General features: G+C 43.2%; 1 protein-coding gene across 1 annotated transcript in view; it reads left to right on the top strand.

Moving 5' to 3' along the window:
• The first annotated feature begins 12971 nt into the window (after positions 1-12971).
• The window catches only part of MYO3A (myosin IIIA), a 227632-nt gene continuing 221663 nt past the window's right edge, over positions 12972-18940 (top strand). Inside the window, exons 1-2 of the mRNA XM_058297804.2 lie at positions 12972-13154; positions 14002-14137. The gene's annotated coding sequence lies outside the window, so the exon portion shown is untranslated. The remainder of the gene's footprint in view (positions 13155-14001; positions 14138-18940) is intronic.

Raw genomic sequence — 18940 nt, 5'->3', positions numbered from 1 at the left:
TTGGGGCAATAGAAAGGTTTTGGTAACGGATGACGGTAACAGTAGCACAACATTGCAAATGTAATTCATACCCCTGAATCGTGCATTTGAAAGGAGATAAAATGGAATCTTTTATGTTGTATACATGTGACCCCAATAAAAATGTTTTAAAATTTTTTTAAAAAGGAGAGACTTAAGAGTGCTCCTTGCTCTCCCATCCCACCCAACCATCCAGTGTGGCCTCTGCCTTGCGCCACCAGTGGGGAGAGCCACCCCCAGTAACGGGCTCAAAATATTTGCTCTAATTTGCCCTGCCTGGAAGAGAGTTCTACCTGTGTCTTTAAGGATTACAGACCCAATGCTCTATGGTATAAAAACCCCATACTCAGCAGACCTGGGGGGAAAATAAGTTGTTGGATCTGAAAACATTTTTTAACTTACCTGCAAAGGTATATTTTGTTCTTTGCCCTTTTTTCTATTCAGTTTGCTGGTTTTTCAGGTTTTCCAAGCTATCTTGTGCAGAATCGAGGGCCCCCATTACGCTAATTGCAATGTAAATATTTTAACAAACTCTGTGGGATTACTTTACCTCCGCTTTAGATAAATGTATAATTTAACACTGCCAAGACAACTTGCCTCATCCCATCACTCGGTGCCTCTCAGACATGAGTTAATTGCACGACAAAGAATTTTGCTGTTTTAAAATCAGAAACTAGATCGTAGTACAAAAGGAAGGTTGTGCATCTCTTCCAGCCCAATGAACTCTCTAGAAAAATGTTTACTGGGATTTGTATTGTTGAATCAAAGGGATGACAATTCTTTCACTGTTGTACAAGTCCTGGACTCTTGGCCTGTTCATTAACTATTGTAATCATAACGAAGGCTAATTATATCGCTAATGAGAAGTCCACCCCGGACCATGTTTGCCTAAAAACTCTATTTCATGCTCATTAAGTGGCGCTTATGTCTCTCCTCTGTGCCCTCTCCATGGAGTTGAAGTTGGCTGGCCTCAGAGCGGGCTGGGCAAAAATTATTTTCTCTGTTGATTTTTCCTTCTCCTTTTCTCTCCCTCCCCCTCTCGTCAGCACCCCAAAAGTGCAGTATGTATTTACAAAAGTGCCTGTCAAAGAAGAATGGGTTAGCAATAATGAACTAACAAGCAGACCAGGGAAAATGTGCTGGCTCCCTGAGAATGCTCTGCTTCTATTTGTTCTGTGGTCTACCTGTAATTGCCCATTTGATTCCTCCCGTGACAACAGATGGATCCTCGCTGACATCCGGGCGCCAGCAGGCCTTCAGTTTTGATGAGATCAGTCCATGGAAATGCGAGGCAGCTGCTGGGCGAGCGCTCCCGCCGGGGCGAGCCGCTCTCTTGGGCAACAGGCCCCAGGTGCTGGCGCTGGAAGGGAGCAGGCCAGTTGCTTGTGGGAGTCTTTTCATTTTGGTCGATGTAATCATCTACCCTGGGAAGACAGGATTCATTTACACAAGCCAAGATCAGCCATCCCTCAGGAAAGAATACAGTTGGCAATGGGGTGGACATCACCATCCCGGGGTCCACAGGACGGAGGAATAAAACATGGATTAGAGTGGGCTTCCTGGTATTCTACTATGGAACTATTGTGACTAGCAATGGAAGAAACTGTAGCATTGAGGTGGAGAAAGTGGCCACGGGAGTAGCTGGGGGCAGGGAGAGGGAAGAAGAGATGGGCTGTGGGGGCATTTTCGGGACTTGGAGTTGTCCTGAATGATATTGCAGGGACAGATGCTGGACATTATCTATCCTGCCATAGCCCACTACTGTACTGGGGGACAGTGTGAACTACAGGGTAAACTATCATCCATGTGGTGCAGCAGTGCCCCAAATGTGTTCACCAAGTGCGATGAGTGCGCCGCAATGATGGGGGAGGTTGTTGGTGTGGGAGGAGTAGGGTGGGGGGGTGGAGGGTATACGGGAACCTCTTATTTTTTTTAATGTGACTTTTTTTGTAATGTATGTATCTTCAAAAAATTTACAAAAATGATGGGGGTGGGGGGTGGGGAGTGGGTTATATGGGAACCTCTTATGTTTTTCATGTTTTTTTAATGTAACGTTCTGTGTGATCTATTAACTTTAATTTTTTTAAAATGTGTTTTAAAAAAAAGAATACAGTTGGCATAAACGAGTCACTTCTCAGAAGCCAGAGGCATTTTTATGGAGAGTTCTGCAGAAAATTTAATAATGGATCATAAAAATAGGAAACATTCTGTTTTTAAGTGGAATTGCTGGAAGGGGGTGGGGGATCCTCTATCAGACTTGATTCTGGCCCCCTCTGTGTGAAAGAATCACAGCCGTTTTAGTATTGACACATTCGTGAAAGGAAAATTATAGCTAAAAAACAGTTAGCGTTCATTGAGCCCACCAAGTCCAGGCCCTGGCACGGGCACTTGCTTAGCCCTTCACGCTGCTGAACCTGAGGGTCCTCACCCCTAGGAAAGGGGTAATAGCCTCCACCTTGTGGTGCAAACGAGAAAAATCAAGGTTCAGAGAAATCAAGAGAATTGTGTGGCGCTCAGCTAGTAAGGCAATGAGTCTCTCCGGCGACAAGTACAGCTCCGGCCTTCTTGATGGAAATGGCTGGAGTAACTGGAGCACGAGGGAAGGGGTTTCTCAGTAAGAGCCCTGACCTCCTCCTGTGGGAGGATGATGAAAATGATGATGCCAGCAATAAAGACGATCATGTGTGTTAGGTCTGCATTGCATGCCACGGAATGAGCTATGCCTTTAAGATTATTATTTTATTTAATTCTCAAAAAAGTTCTGTGAGGTAGATAATATTCTTATCCTCTGCTGTTTATTAGACGAATACATCGAGGCCCAGAAACCTTAAGGAATGCACTCGTCATATCATAGTAAGCAGTGAAGATGAGGGGACACTGACAACAAGTTAAATGTGTGTCATGACTCCTATTTTCCACTCTCCTGTCTGTCTAAAATAAGAAGTGAACTTCATAGGAGAAAAACAAACCAAAGGAGTCTAAATAAACTGTTGACTCATGATGTTAGACAAGGGATTCAATTGCTGCAGCATGTTGGGTCTCATTGGGGGGGGGCAAGTCAGAAGCAGCTTTGTCCATCTGCAGCACTTTTCCAACTCAAAGGCATTTCCCCTCTATTTCACTCTTTTTCTTCCTTACTCCCTGCTGTTCTTATACCTTCTAACTTCCTGAATATTTGCTTGCCCGTTTTTGCTTGAATATGTTCCAGATATCACATAGGTTTTCTTCGACATCGCACTGTCAAGCAGAGCTACAGACTCAGGGGCATTTCAGCTGGAGAATCCCTCACCTCCCAGCACCCGATTGTACAAAGTGGGTGAATGTCTTTTGTTCTGTAAATATGAAAGTCAGGCAGAAGCTTTACCCAATCCCTAGGAACTGAGCAGAAAGAGGAACTTTACCCTGTTTCCATGTCATTTCCTTCTACCTTGCTTCTCCCTCCATCTCTGCCACACCCAGGAGCATCCTAACCACAGCTTTATTGGCTGTGTCGTGATTTTGCCTGGACAGTGTCATGCTGCACAATACTCTAAATTAAGAATAAGCCCAGGGTTACTGCTGGATCAGAGCAGGACCCAGGAGCTGGTTGACGCTCCTTTTCCCTTCTCGACCAACTCTGGGAAAGAAAGGACTTCCCCTTCAGGACTGTTCCCAAATGACTTGAAAGGTCTTCAGCCTAAAGGACAGTCGCTCCCAGTTTCCACCAGTGGACATGACACCGTGCCCTTCATCTGTCCTCTCCCAATGTCATGTCCATAAACACGAATGAAAATTGGTGAAAATAAACATCGAGGGAGACTTGGGTCCATGGAGCTCAAGAAGCAAGTATTAGGAAATGCAGTCTAGGAAATGCAGTGGATCCTGAGGTTAATTGTTTTGTTACAAGCTCAGAAATGCCATGAAGGAGGTTCCGTTCTTATCCCCTTCTTCCTGTGCCTCTTCCATTTCTTACAATTCTTGCAAAATTTCAAACTACTGATCACATGGGACAGTTCTGGACAGGAAGGAAACTCTGCCCCTAAGGCTGCACCTCCACTAGGAGGAGAGAGGAGGGACCCCCGGAGATCAGGGATTTCACCCTGGCCCATGGGGGAACCCTCTTCTAATCTGTCAACAAAAAATATTAGACAGGATAGTATTTATGGATGCTGAGTTGAACTGTTTACGACTCATCATGAGGACAATATCCAAACCATACATGGAAAGGAGTCCAACAAGGGGGTGGAAAGAGGGTGCCAATAGAGGGTGGATATGGAAGCAAGGGAGGACACTGGCTAACCTAAAGTTTCCATTTCATACAGCGGTTTCTTACAAAACGGAGAGCAGCGCTATGTTGAGGAGTGTGGTATATCTAATCTAAAAAGTTATCTGCCCTGGTCAGAAACTCATTTATTACCAGGTATTGCTATCTGCAGTTCTGCAGGGTGCATTCCATTGTTCCATTTTCTTGGAAAGCTACTGTAGCTCAATTATTTTTGTCCTCTGGAAAATTCTTTCTCAGGAAGAGGCCCCTCCCAGCAAGCCTAGTGTAGGGGGCCCTTGTATTTTATTTAGCAGGTCAAAGGAGCATCCAGGCTACATGTGCTCCCGACACTGCCATAAGCAGGGCCCAAATCCCACCTTCTCAGGACACCCTGACCTCCGCACCCTACTTACAATTGCAGCTCCCTACCCCCAAACTCTCTATTTCCCTTCTCTGCTCTATTTCTTTTCAGGTTTATCTGAAATTCAATGCCTTTCATTTATTCAATTATTGAGTGTCCAGAACTAGAACACAATCTCCCTGGGCAGGAATTTTGACTATGCCTCGTGTCATCCTGTCCCCTACATTTACAATAATACCCATATTTCTTGAATGAATGAAATGAGAAATGACTTAGTTTCTTCATTTTCTTTCTGTGTACTATTCCTTTATGACTAGGATTACATACCATTGTTATGAGGATCTCTAACTATCTCTGTTCCTTTTAGAAACCCCAGTTCTGTAATGGGTGGTCCATGAGCCTAAGCCTAACAGTGAGGACTGTGGTAATTCATATCAGTTTGTGTGGCCACCAGGGTACCTACCCCACCAGGTTCCCAGGAACCTACAATCTACCCTGAAATTAATCAGGCAGAGAGAGGGTATCCTGGTGAGGACATGGGCACAAAGAAAGAAGGCCAGGGCTCTACCTTTGGCTGCTTGGGCTCGATATGTGACCTCAGGCAAGTGGATTAATCACAAAAGTCCTAGTCCTAAAATGGGGGATTGGACTGAAGGATCCTCAAGTTTCCTTTTTCCCAGCCACCATCCTCTACCTTCTAACCCACAATATTTCACAAGGAAAATGCACAATTATAAACGCAGGCTGCAAGTGCTGTCACAGTGCAGAGAGGACTTAAAAAACAAACAAATAAACAAGATCTCACAAAACACGTTGCAAATTTCAAGGATGCCAAGTACTTTATTTTCTAAAAGAGGCTTTACACCCTGCTTGCTGTCCTCATTCTTGTCCTCTCCCACATGCCTACAAGTCTGGATTATAAAATGCTTTTATTGGCTATATTCATTCAACTTTCTTGCAAAATGCACCTTTTAGAAAGAAGCTGTTTTAAAACTGTAGTTTTATTTCTAATTCAGAATCCAAACCAAACATTTTAATTCTATTAATGATTTTTTTTAAGATTTATTTTTATTTATTTCTCTCCCCTTCTCCCCCATCCCCCCACTGTCTGCTCTCCGTGTCCATTCGCTGTGTGTTCTTCTGTGTCTGCTTGCATTCAGGTGGCATTGGGAATGTGTGTCTCTTTTTGTTGTGTCATCTTGCTGCATCAGCTCCCTGTGTGTGCGGTGCCACTCCTGGGTGGGCTGGGCTTTTCTCGTGCAGGGCGCAATCTTTGCGTGTGGGGCACGCCTGCACGGCACGGCAGTCCTTGCCTGTGGGAGCACTGCACGTGGGCCAGCTCACCACACAGGCCAGGAGGCTCTAGGTACTGAACCCTGGACCTCCTATATGGTAGGCAGATGCTCTGTAAGTTGAGCCACATCCACTTCCCTGTTAATCATTATTTGAAATGATATTTTTCCAATTCATGAGATTCTATATCTGATATAAATGAGTTTAGGTCAAGGTAAGAAGTGAATAAACATCCCCTACACACACAAATTGCCATTTTCTTCTCTTCTAGTCATTCTATTACTGCCTGAAACAAAAGGAAAAAGTACAATAGGAAGAAAGAAAAAAAAGCATACCCAACAGGAGCCATTGGAAACAGCTTGCATGCACTCTATAGAAGGGCAGCATTCAACTGAATTAGAGTGACGTTCAGCTTCTACCTCCCACCTAACAACAGAGCACAAAGCAATGGCACGGGTTCGACATTCACAGCAAAAAAATCATGTAAATCAAAACAAAGAGACCTTTAAAAGCGCCTATTTCACAAACAACTTCTATGGAGGTCAAGTCTTGGAAGCCTTCTGTCTAAACAGATCCAATTGTAATGTCAGCTTTAATGTGTTCTGACCAGCAATATGATTTGTAAATGTTCTCAGAGCTGGGCAACAATGAAAGGAGCAACTAGCCCGAAACACCCAAAACCATGATCCAGGAAACACACTGTCAGCTCAAGGATGGTGGTGAGCAACCTCAGGTTGAAGTCGTTTCTGAACATGGTCCCACAATGCCATTGTCAGCTCTTCTGCAGATACTTGCTGTGCAGAACTGCTGAGCCCCTAAGTGCTACCACGGGAACCTAATGCCCAACCTGCTTCCCTCTGGAGCGGACTTGTTTGGGTTTTCTCATCCAACCATCCAGGAGCTGTCCAAGAGCTCAAAAATGTGCCATTTACCAGTGGGCGAAGTTTCGCCTGCGCAGACCTGGAATTGGGCACCTCTCCCAAGGATTGCCAGAGAACGATCTGGCTGGGAGATTTGAGGCCTCTCAGAGGCCCACCCATGATGAAGAGCAGAATGACCCCGCTCTGCCAGCATCCTTGGACCTCCTGGAGCTTCACTTTGCAGTTGCTGTGACTTCTGACCAGCCGGTCTTCCTGCCACATGACCCCTTGGTAGATACTCACCTGCAGCCCTTGAAGTCTCCATCGCAGCCCAGCCCTGGCTGAGCAAGAAGGGATCAGATACCACATTTTTCATCATGATGGATTTTTTTAAACTTCAACTGAAGCCTAAAAAATACGGAAGAAGGCAGCAATTCAGGAGTGAAGAAGATATTAATGCATTTTATTATGGAGGTTTCCATGGTGACAGCTTTCCTGGGAAAAACTTCAGCTGCTTTATTTTTAGTAATAAATTTCTCTTGACCAAGCAAACAAGCAAAACTTTCCTAACCAGTTAAGAATCCTGAAAAAAGTTAGATGGTTTAGTTAAAGTGAAAGCATGTGTTAGTTTCAACTCTGAGTGATGTGTATACTGGTAATTTTCCATCTAATCGTGGAGTATCAACTCACACAGGAGAAGATGATTCTGCAAACATTTTACTGACACATGAAAAAGATGGGTTTCAAATTCTCAAGGGTAGACCAGGTCTACCACATATAGGCACTCAGTCAATATTTATTAAGTTATAAATAAAGAATATGTGGATGGATTTTCTAAAAAATATCTATGGCACCATCATACCAATTATGGCAAATGCTCTTCCCTATGAAAGAAACAAATAGGTGCATCACGACTGAGATGATAATGATTCAGTGAGCAGAGAGGAGAGTAGGTACTTAGCGTGGCTAGAGGAGAGAGAGCAAGGATCCAGGAGACACTTACCATGGCAAAGTCTAAGGCAGCTCTATCATTCATTGGAAAGCTAGTAATCAGGGCTTAGAAGATTTGGAGCAGCAGGATTTTCTCGAGCCCTCTGTAAAAATCAATTCTAACTTGTGGGTTTACAGAGGTGGTAGTTTTTAGAATTTATCATCTGAAAGAGGCAAATAATCTACTAAGGCTATGGCCATTGAGAAGTCACTATTGATTCCACGCTTCAGGTTCCTTATTAGTAAGCAGAGCTACCTACTAGGTCCTTCCATTAGAGACGCCTATTGTTAGAGACACCTACATGTTCTTCATGTCTTTTGTTGGTTTTTAAAAATTTTACATATTCTTAATTTTTATTTATTATTTTTATTTTTACAAACACGTCTACCTTCCCCTTTACTCACATTCCTTGGAACACTTTGCTATTTCTAGTCATTTTTGTAAGTGATCTTTGTTCTTATGTGCCTTGCTCATTTCACTAAGCATAATGTCTTCAAGGTTCTTCCATATTGCAGCATGTCTCATGATTTCAATCTTTCTTAAAGGCAAATAATATTCCATTTCATTTCCCCCATTTTGTCTATCCATTCATTTGTTGATGGACACTTGGTTTATTTTCAGCTCTGGGCTATTATGAATAATGCTGCTATAAATATTGATGTGCAAGTACGTTTGTGGCTCTGTTTTCAATTTCTTTGGGTATATACCTAAGGGTGAGATTGTCAGGTCATACTGTAATTCTATATTTACGTTTTTGAGAAATCACCATATTGCTTTCCACAGTGGCTGCACCATTCTACATTCCCACCAACAATGCATTTGAGTTCCAATTTCTCCACATCCTTACCAACATTTGTTATTTTCTGTTTCTTTTTTCCATAATTGACATCCTTGTGGTGTGAAGAAGTATCTGTGATTTTGATTTTTCATTCCCCTAATGGCTAAAACTAAAGATGGTGAGCATCTCTTTCATGTCTTTATTGGCCATTTATATATCTTTTTTTTTTTTTTAATGTCTTTCAAGTCCTTTGCCCATTTTTTCAATTGGGTGGTTTGTTTTTTTTGTTCTTGCATTGTAAAAGTTATTTATATATTCTAGATATGAAGCCCTTACCTGTTATATACTTTGCAACTATTTTCCCTCATTCTGTAGATTGTCTTTTAATTTTCTTGATAATTTCCTTCAGTGCACAAATGTTTTTAATTTTGATGAAGTTAAATTGATCTACTATTTGTTTTATTGGGAATGGCTTTGGTGTCATACCTAAGAATCCACTGCCAAATCCCAGGTCATTAAGACTTGCCCAGAAAGCTTTTTTATTTAGGTCCTTGATCCATTTTCAGTTGACTTTTGTTTATGGCATGAAGTTGGGATCCTAACTTCATTCTTCTGACTGTGGATAGCTGGTTTTACCAACACCATCTGTTGTAGAGACTATTTCCTTCCCCACTGAATGTACTTAAGACTTCAGTAAAAAAATTACTTGGCCATAGATACAGGGGTCTATTCCTGGATTTTCCAATTCTATTACACTGATCTATTTGTCTAGCTTTATACCAGTAGCACAGTTTTGATTACTGTAGCTTTGTAGTAAATTTGAAATTGGGAAATGTCAGTCTTCCAACCCTGTTCCTCTTTTTCAAGATTGTTTTGGCCATTCCAGGACTTTGCAGGATGAATTTGAGGATTGGTTTTTCCATACTTTGTCTTCTTGTTGGAGAGAGTTGTCACCCAAGTGCACTATAAAAGAAAGGAGTCTCCTTGCGAAGGGCTTCAGTAGGACATTTATTGATTTGACTTAGTGTGAAGTTGAGTGAGCAAGGCAAGGGAAATAAACTCAGGAAAAAGCTGAAATTATCTAGGATGGTGAAGGACTGAATTAAGACAATATCTGTAGGATAAGGAGTAAGGATACATTTGGGGACGAATTAAATTGGGCAGCAGCTTTGTGCCATTATCGGAGGGTGGAGTTTCTGAGCACCATCTCTGAATTCCCAGATCAGCTTTTAAGGTGGGGTCTGCTTCCGACAGGTCCATCCACATCTCTGCTTTCTCTGAGCCTCTTTTTCTGGGACAGATGGCTGGGTTAAACCTGGAAGAGTGGCAAGAGCCTGGGCTTGGTCTTTGATTCAGTTTTAACAATGTTATGAATTGAGTTGCGTCCCCTAAAAAGATGTGTTGAGTTTCTAATGCCCAGTATCTCAAAATGACCTCATTTGGAAATAGGGTGGTTTCAGATGGAATTAAGCAAGAGAAAATGAGAACATACTGGAGCAGGGTGGGTCCTTAATCAAATATGGCTGGTTTTCTTATAAGAAGGAGAGGCATGGACATGGACAGACAGACAGAGGGGAGAATGCTACGTGACACCGGAAGCACAGAACACAGTGGGCTGCCCACCAGCCCCTCCAGGAGCCAGGAGAAAGGCATGAAGCACAGAGTCTTCCTGCAGACTTCAGAGAAAGCACGGCCCTGCAAACACCTTGATTTTGGACTTCTAGACTCCAGAACCATGGGACAATAAAGGAGTATTGCTTTAAGCCCCCCAGGTTGTGGCCTTTGTTACAGCAGCTGGAGGGAACTAAGACCAACTATAGTATGGACGACAGTCTACTTTGAGCCTTAGGTGCCTGAGACTCATTTCCAATTTGTTAGAAAGGGATGTAGGGTGTGTATGGGGCTGAGTTCCCTAACTGCTGACAAAGGATGTGCTTCCCCTGGCAAGATGGAAGAAAATACAGGAAAAAAATAAGAACTGAAAAAAATGCTTAGGGAAGGCAGAGAATGAAACCAGAGTAAAGAGCTTGTAAGCAGAACAAAGTGACACAGAAGACAAAGGAAAAGCAAACGCTTCCCTTTTTATATTTACAAAACTGTTAAGAACCTATTGTAAAAGAGAATTTAAACGTTCTAAAAATGCTGCATCATATGCATAATAATCATTTACACCTCAGACTCAGTATGTAAAACTCAGAATTCATTGCTTCCACCTAAAACCCACACGTCCATTCTATATTTCTGTTTTGGGGTCTGGGACCACTGCTCCCCAGCTGGTTTGTGTAAACAGAGAAGAATTAGGTCTACAGCGCCCTTAAGGAAGGGCTTAGCACTGGGTCCTATCACCACCCCACACTAGCCTTCCTGTCAATTTTACAGGAGGACCCAGGGAGAGGCAGAGGAGAAGCCTCCATTTCCCCCTCCTCTGGCAAAACGTCTCCTCCTCCGCACTCGGTTCCTCCCCCACAGCCTTGTCCTCAGCTCTCGGCTCCACATGGCAAAGCAAAGCCCTCGACTGGCTGAAACCAGTTTTCTTAGAAACACCCCTGCAACCATTTGTTCTTACTCAAGCAAGCTCCTTGCGAAAGGGGGTGGTGGAAGTGTGCGTATCAAAGTCTTCCTGAATAGAAAGACACCTCTTGCAGGGGCAGGGGGCAGGGGGAGAATACTGCCAACAAAAGTAAGTTCTCCTCTGATGTCGGTGCCTCCAAACCAGGAATCTCAGCCATTCTCAACTCCTTCCTCTCTCCTCCACATTCAGGTACCAATTCTGGCCATCAGAGCCCCTGGTTAGCCCTCGGTGCCGGCCCTTCCCTCTGTTTCCACTATCATCGTCTTAGTTGAGACGCTTGCTTCCTGTTGAATCTTGCAATCCTTCCTAATCAGACTCCTTTAGAATCTTCTTCCACGTTGCTCTTCGAACTGTTTTTCTGTGAACAAGAAAAAATTTGCGGTGTTCACTGCTTCCCACGATCAAATAAAACCTAAACTCGTGGGCCCTGCCTGGAGGGCCTTCCAGTCAAGCTCACCCATTTTGCAGCTTCATCTCCCAGAACTAACGCCCACGCCTCCAGCCACGATCAAGACCTGAGTTTTTTCCCCAAGTCTTTGCATCTCTGTCTGATACCCACCTTTCTCTGTCCACCTAGTGAGCTCCTATTCATCCCATGTCTCAACCCTCGCACCTCCTCTGGGAAGCCTTCCCAGACTGTCACCCTCTTTTCCTCAACTCAGCTCCTCAGCCCAGACCCACGGAGAGTTATCTACACACTCCTTTGCGCTCCCAGAGCCTCCTGCCCACCCCACTATTGTAGCACTGCTCATACTGAATACAGTGTACTATTACTCACTAAACTGGTATTTTTCTTACAAATTTCCATGCACTTTTTATCAGTTAAAGATATGAATGCTATTTGACCTTTTGCACCTATTTTCTCCAGAGCAATGTTTCCCTTTTCAAACTGCTTTTTTTTTTTTTATTATTTTGGTCGCTATTTCAAGGGGCAGACCAAAATTTTGAGTTAAATTCTGATTCTTTTCTGAGTGATTGCTTTTAAACACAGAATATTCTCCTGTCCAGAGATTCGATATCCATTTTAATTTTTGTCTAGACTTTAGGTTTGATTTTCTGCATTTACTCTTTAACCTTTTGGTATTTAATCTGAGTATGATATGACACAAGAATCGAGTTATATATTTGCCTAATAGATAACAAATAGCCCTGAAATCACCGGAACAAACTTTCTCCCCAGTACTGTTTTCACGGCTTATCATATGGCTTTATTGGGACTCGGGGTCTGTTCGGTGTTTTCCGTGATTCTTGTCACTTCGCGCAGGAATGACAGGCCCCCGTGGCCTCTGAACAGAACCGAGGCGCACGTGGCCCGGGGCCCTCATCTTCGAGGGCAAGGAAGGCACAGCTGCGTTCCCACCGCGACGCTGACAGGGCGTCTGGTCAGTCGGTCCTCGGGCCGGGCCCACCCCGGGCGCCCTGCTTGTCAGGAGCCCCAGGGATGCGGCGGTCACCAGCGGGGTACGCCCGCCTCGACTGGGCCTGAGCCCCGACTTCCTCGGCGGCGCCTGAGTGCACCGGCCCTGGGGTGCGCACTTCCTTGGTCGCCTTCCCCGTGGGTCTGAGGCTTACAGGTCGGTTCTCCCGTCGGGGCCGAGGCCCGCCCGGCCTGCGGCAGCTCCTGGGGCGGCCTCCACGCAGCGCAGGGGGCGAGTTTGCTCCGGGTGGGGGGGGGGGGGTGCGCGCACAGCGGGGCAGCACCTCCCCTCCCGGCCCCGCGCAGGCCCTCGGGCCTCGGCCGCCAGCGCAGGGCCCCGCGTGCGCTCGGCGCGGGGGGCGCGCGCTCCCGTCGGGCCGTCCCCGGGGCGGGGCACGCGGGCGCGCCAGGAGGGCTCCCCGCCCCCGGGACCCACGCGGCGCCCACGGCGGGTCGCCTCCCGCGGCGCCTCCCGCCGACCCTGGCCGGCTCCCGACGGCGCCCTTGACCCGCCCGAGCTGCGCCGTCGCCCCCTCGGCCCCCTGCCCCGCGACCCCTGGGCCCCCTGCGGAGCCCCAGCGCCCCCGGAGGAGCGCGCGAAGGCGCCTCCCTCCTGTCCAGGTAGGTCCGGCCAGGGGCTGCGGCAGCGGCGGGGACGCTGCCGGCGACGCGGGAGTGGGGGTGGATGGGGGCTTGCGCCCGCCCCCCGCAGCCCCCGCGGCTCCGAGCTTGACCTTGGGGGCTGTGCCTGGGCCCAGCCGCGCGTCGGGGGGTAGCTGGGCCCCCCAAGTCCACACGCAGCCGGCCCAAGTGGAAAGCCCTTAGCCGGGAGCTTCTGCGCGCAGGGCTGCCCCGTGGAGGGGCAGGGCGGTCGGCCGGGGGCTCCTGCCCCCCTGAACGCACGGGCGAAGGAGTTTTCTTTTTACGGAGAGAGACAGAGCAGACGGAAAGTTGTCACCGTTGCTGGTGTTGAGAAAAGAGAGACAGTGGCACTTACTCCCGCCCACCCCGCCTCCGCAGCCCTGGTCTCCAGGAGGCTCTGGGCGCAACTTGCTCAAGTTCATTCCCCTACCAGAAAGTTTTGTTTGTTTTGTTTTTAGGGGAAAAAAATGTTATTATTAAGGGGGGGGGGTGGCCATAATCCTTTAATAGCCATTGTGATTGCACTTCCATTAAAAAATATTTTTGGGGGTGGGGGTGGGGGCAAACTTTGGGAAACCCAAGGAATTCCCTTGGTGGTGGTTAGTGTTGTTGCTGCAGTTTTCTTGGAGAATTCCCTGGGCTCTCTTAAGCCTCTCGACAAAGTATAATTCACATTGATGCAACAGGTGTAGAGCTGTCGAATGCTGGCAAGCGGAATATGAGGAGAGTTGTGTTCTGTAATTGTGTAAAAGTGCTCAGACTGAAGAATGAATGATACTCGACCACCTCGGTGTTTGTAAGTCCAGTTTCTCACTTCTTTACCCAGATCCTGGCTGTTTATCCCCATAGCGCTCTGACCTTTTGCGTGTCCTACCTGGCTGGGACCACAGCCGTTGCCTGGCGGGTCTCCGCCAGGCTGGTATCGGAGCTTCGTTATGCCCTCATTGCAAGCTTTGCCCCAGGTGAGTGAGAAAGTTGACAAGTTTTCTGGGTCAGCCTGAACCTAAGTGCCCGGTTTTGGCAGATAACTGAAGGCACATGTTATTCATGCCATACTGATTTTCATTACATCATAAAAGATAGTTTTAAAATGAGAAAAATTGGCGATGTGTAAGCTTTCAAAGATAACTTGTGCTTTATGAATATACTGATGTGATGTTGAGCGTGTGAAAGATTACTCTCATTTATCTTAGTCCTTCTTAATTATTATTGTTAGGAATAAAAAACGCAGGCAAAGTAAAAAATTCACTTTGGTGATCTTTATTACCAGCTTAGTATATTTATTAGCAGAGTCTCTGGTCACATCCTAGGACAGCAAAGGACAGCCCTTTGTTTTTTAACTGTATCTTTCCAGCCTAACTTTTGGCACAAATATTCTTTGAGAAATAATTTCTGTCCAATTAAAAATATTTAACAGATCATCAGTTGCTGTAAATAATTTTAATAAGCAAATATTTGAAAGCTCAATTACGCTTTAGAATATATAGTTTTTATATGTAAATTATGCAAAGCTTTGAAGTAGAAATGTTTACAGCTTTAATCATGCAATTAATTTCCATCTTTTTACAAACAAGGATCCCTTCATCCATTTTTTCCCATTGATTGATAATTTGAAAGATTCGTCTAACACACTAAATGCCCTTCCTTGGATACTACCCATTGCATTATCCAGTTTTTCTCGTGTCTGGGGGTGGTGAAACCCTGGAGAGAGGCTTATATCTATAGGCCATTTTCTTGATGAAGAACAAAAGACTTACTGCAGAAACCAGGCTGAGTGCTGAAAGCCTGAATTTGGCCTTCAAGCAGGTTTATGTGGTCCAGCTCAGTACTGTAAAATAATTGAATTATTTGCCAGCATTTAAAAATAAGTATAAACTTTACACAATTCCTCAGGGTCCTAGTTTCTCCTAACAAACGAGAGCATCAGCGCAGGTGGCTGAGGCCGGGATGTGCTGGCCCTTTGGGGGAATACACACGCTCTGCTTCGCCACACTCCCTGCTTTCATTCTGTCCAGCCCTCCACTAGGCTATCTGCCCCTGCCCGCTGAAGACTCTCCAGTTTGTGATTTCTGATTCAGGAAATAACACATACTAATTTGAATAGCTAATTGTGTGGCCTACACTATAACCCAACTTTCATCCTTACAAAAGGCAGAGAGTAATCCTGTATTACAACCTACAAAGTATCAAAAACTCACTTGATCCTTAAATCAACATAGAGTTATTTACGAGATACATTATTATCCACGTTTTACTGCTATGAACATTGAAGCTGACAGGTGTGTACTAAAGCTTAAAATAGTGGTCTGATGATTTAAAGTTTTTGGGAGATTCTCACTAATGTCACTTTTTAAAGATGGAGAAATTTTCTAGAAAATGATAGCCTTTCTTTGGTCTAGGCATTTATTTCAGGCAAGTGCTTTTATCCCCATAATTACAAAAGGAGCAAATGATTGGTAGAGAGCTAAAAACATGTACAGACTAAACTAAGTAGACTTTTAATTTTCTCTGCACAAACATTTTTAAGCAAATTGAAGGGAACAGAACATTGGTTATGACTCATTCAAAACAGACCATACGTATTACTGGGCAAGGACTGTTTACAGTTGTACTTTATTTTTTGTGTTGTTGGAAAGCGGGAAGGGATACCATGTCATGCATCTGGTCTGTAGTTAAGTCAGACCAGAGATGTCTGTGAATCTGTGTTTTCCAGTTCTATGAGAAAGGAGAAACCCCAAATTTTGGTGATTCAGCCTGGTGTAATTGGAAGGTTGTTTTGTAAGGCAAACTCAGTTTTTTGTAGGCTTCTATTAAGTGGAAAGTTTTATTTTATTACAGTTATAGTGTTACCAGGAGGAGAATCTATGCAGTAAATTAAAATCAGGGATATTGTATTTGCTGGGGTGGTAAATGTGTGCCCATGATGATGTGTGACTACACAGGAGAGCAATGCAAAGGGAGGGGGTAGCCAGGCAAAGACAATAGCGGGGTCCAGTAGACACACTTCATAGACTGTGGGAAGGCAACTGAGGCCAGAGTCACTTGAGTGGTAGAAAAGAACATAGCATGAGTTTAGGGAGGCGGGAAATGCCCAGGTCACCCACGGTCTGGAGGAAATGGTGAGCGTGGATTTTAACACATTTTTAGCAGGAAAACAACATGATCTGATTTCTTTGTTGGGAGCACCTCGCTGCCGTGGGAGAGACAAGTTTCTAGAGGGGACCTGCTGACATTCCAGGAGTCTCCTCCATCTGTGCTGCAGTTTCTTTTGAGTCCAGCATAAAATTTACAGGATCCAGTTTAAGCAGCGTGGCAGAAGTCAGCGCCGGGAGGGAAGGGCCTTCAAAGTAATATTTTAAAGAAAATATATGGTGAATGGTTTTGAAAGTAAGAATCACGGTAATATTGCTTCGTTTTAAGTAAAGCCATCTGCTACTTTCTCAGTGAGTTCTCGATCATGGGGATTTTCAATGAGAAATGGTGTTCTCTGGATGTATCTGGGAAATGTAACAATTAAGTTGATTAATGTTCCTGTTATATTTGAAAGAAAAATTTGTTCGTGTTCGTTTATGAAGCAATTATTGCTAAATTGGGTTTCTAGCCCCTTCCACTCATAAATTTGGTCATTACATATCAATTACAGTAAAAAAAAAAAGATAGAATGATTTTCTACTTTTTCTGTATTCTCCTTAGAGTTGAAAATGAACTATTTAAAATTAGCATGTGAAGACCCATTACTGAAAACATTTTAAGAATAGCAGATAGCTTTTTTTTCTCCTTCTTTCCTTAAGATTTTTTTTTCTAGGAAGTTGTCCACTTAATCTTAGTTTTAAAGTTTATTGATATAAAAGACATCCTTTTGATACCTGCTTAATCTCTGCTGTAATTTGTTTGCTTTTTTTAGTTTTAATTTTTTTTTATTTTTGAAGAAATTTTAGATTACATAAATGCTACATGGAAAATATAGGTAATTCCCCACCCCCTTTCTTTTCTACACTTTCTCCCAGTAACAACATCTTTCATGAGTATGGAACATTTGTTACAATTAATGGACACATATTGAAGCTTAGCTACTAAGCATGGCCTACAGTTTACATTATGTTTTTTGGTGTTTTTTTTAAAGATTTATTTTATTTATTTCTCTTCCCCCTGTCCCCCACTCTCCTGTGTCCAGTTGCTGTGTGTTCTTCTGTGTCTGCTTGCATTCTCAGTAGCATGGGAATCTGTGTCTCTTTTTGTTGTTGTTGTTGCATCATCTTGCTGCGTCAGCTCTCTGTGTGTGTTTACTCTTTACACCACATGATTTTGTAAGTTTTGACAAAATGTATAATATCTTGTACCCATCATTGCAATATCAAGCAGTATGATTCCAATGTCTCAAAAATGCCCCACATCTTTTTATCCTTTGTATTGCTAATTTGTACCTTCTATTTATCCTCCTTGATCAGTCTTGCCTGGGGTTTGTCTAATTTTTTAAAAAATCTCTTTGAAGAATTATATTTATTAATCATCTAATCTGTCCTATTCTTTCTCTATCATGTTTTTCTTTAATTTCTACTCTTCTTCTACTTTTTTTTCTGTTATGCTAATGTCTTAGCTCATAATAGATTTTAGTTTTTCTTCTTTTCTAATATAAAACTGCACTACTGTGTACTGCCTTGGCAGCATCTCATAAATTTTGATGGGTGGTATTTTCATTATTTTTCAATTCTAAGTCCATTTTATAATTTTCATTATGTTTCTTTGAACCTTTAATTGTTTAGTAGTTCTTTTTTAAGTATCCAATTGTATGGATTTTTAAAATGTACCATTAGTTGTTGATTTCTTAATTGTATTGCAATCGTGTGTGTTGAGGTAGAATATTTACTCTTTTTAGGCTACAAGATTTTATGTATACCCAATAGATCCGTTAGCCCATCTTACTAATTATGTTGTTTATGTCTTATTTAACCTTAAATTTTTTTTATGTCTTCTGCTTGATCCACAAATCATTGGGAAAGGGTGTTTTAATCTACCAGTAAAATGATGAATTTTGCAAATTTTCTTTGTATTTCTTCCAGTTTTTATTTTATATGTTTTGGACTCTTTTAAATTTTTATATTTTCTTTGTTAATTTTTTCGTTATTCAGTAACCCACATTTACCTCTAATAAAGATTTTTGCCTTAAAGTATATTTAGCCTGGTATTAATCTAGCCACATCACTTTCTTTGGATGATTATTTGGATCATACCATTATTTTCCTTCCAGTCTTTCTCTGCCCCTATGTTTTACTTGGGTCCCTTATGAACATCGCATAGCTACCAATGTCTGCCTTTTCACTGGTGAGTTTGGTACATTTACAATTGTTGTGATTACTGGTCTATTTATAATTATTTCAACAGGATTAGTGTATGCTTTCTATTTCTTCTGTTTTTTTCTATGCTTCCTTTATTCTCTTTTCCTGGGTCTTTTTGATTGAATGATTTTTTTTTTAATTAGTTTTTCTCCTCTAATATTTTGGAAGTTGAACATGGTATTTTTAGATTTTAGTGTTTAATGTATTTGATGTGTATTTTATCTTAAAGTCTACAGTTATTATTTCTAACCAGCTTCTGAACTATATGCGGAACTTAGAATATTTTAAATCTTATTATTCCTCCAATTTTGATTACTGGTCATTGTTGTCCAATGTTGCCTATTATCATTTCTTACACATAACTAACAATTTCTTTAATCTTTTTGGCAACTTAGGCCTTCCTTTGTGGATCATTGTTACTCTTGAAGT

The sequence above is a fragment of the Dasypus novemcinctus genome, chromosome 5, assembly GCF_030445035.2.
Source record: "Dasypus novemcinctus isolate mDasNov1 chromosome 5, mDasNov1.1.hap2, whole genome shotgun sequence".
Lineage (NCBI taxonomy): Eukaryota > Metazoa > Chordata > Mammalia > Cingulata > Dasypodidae > Dasypus > Dasypus novemcinctus.
Note: the sequence above shows the minus strand (reverse complement) of the source record. Positions and strands in the feature narration are given on the sequence as shown.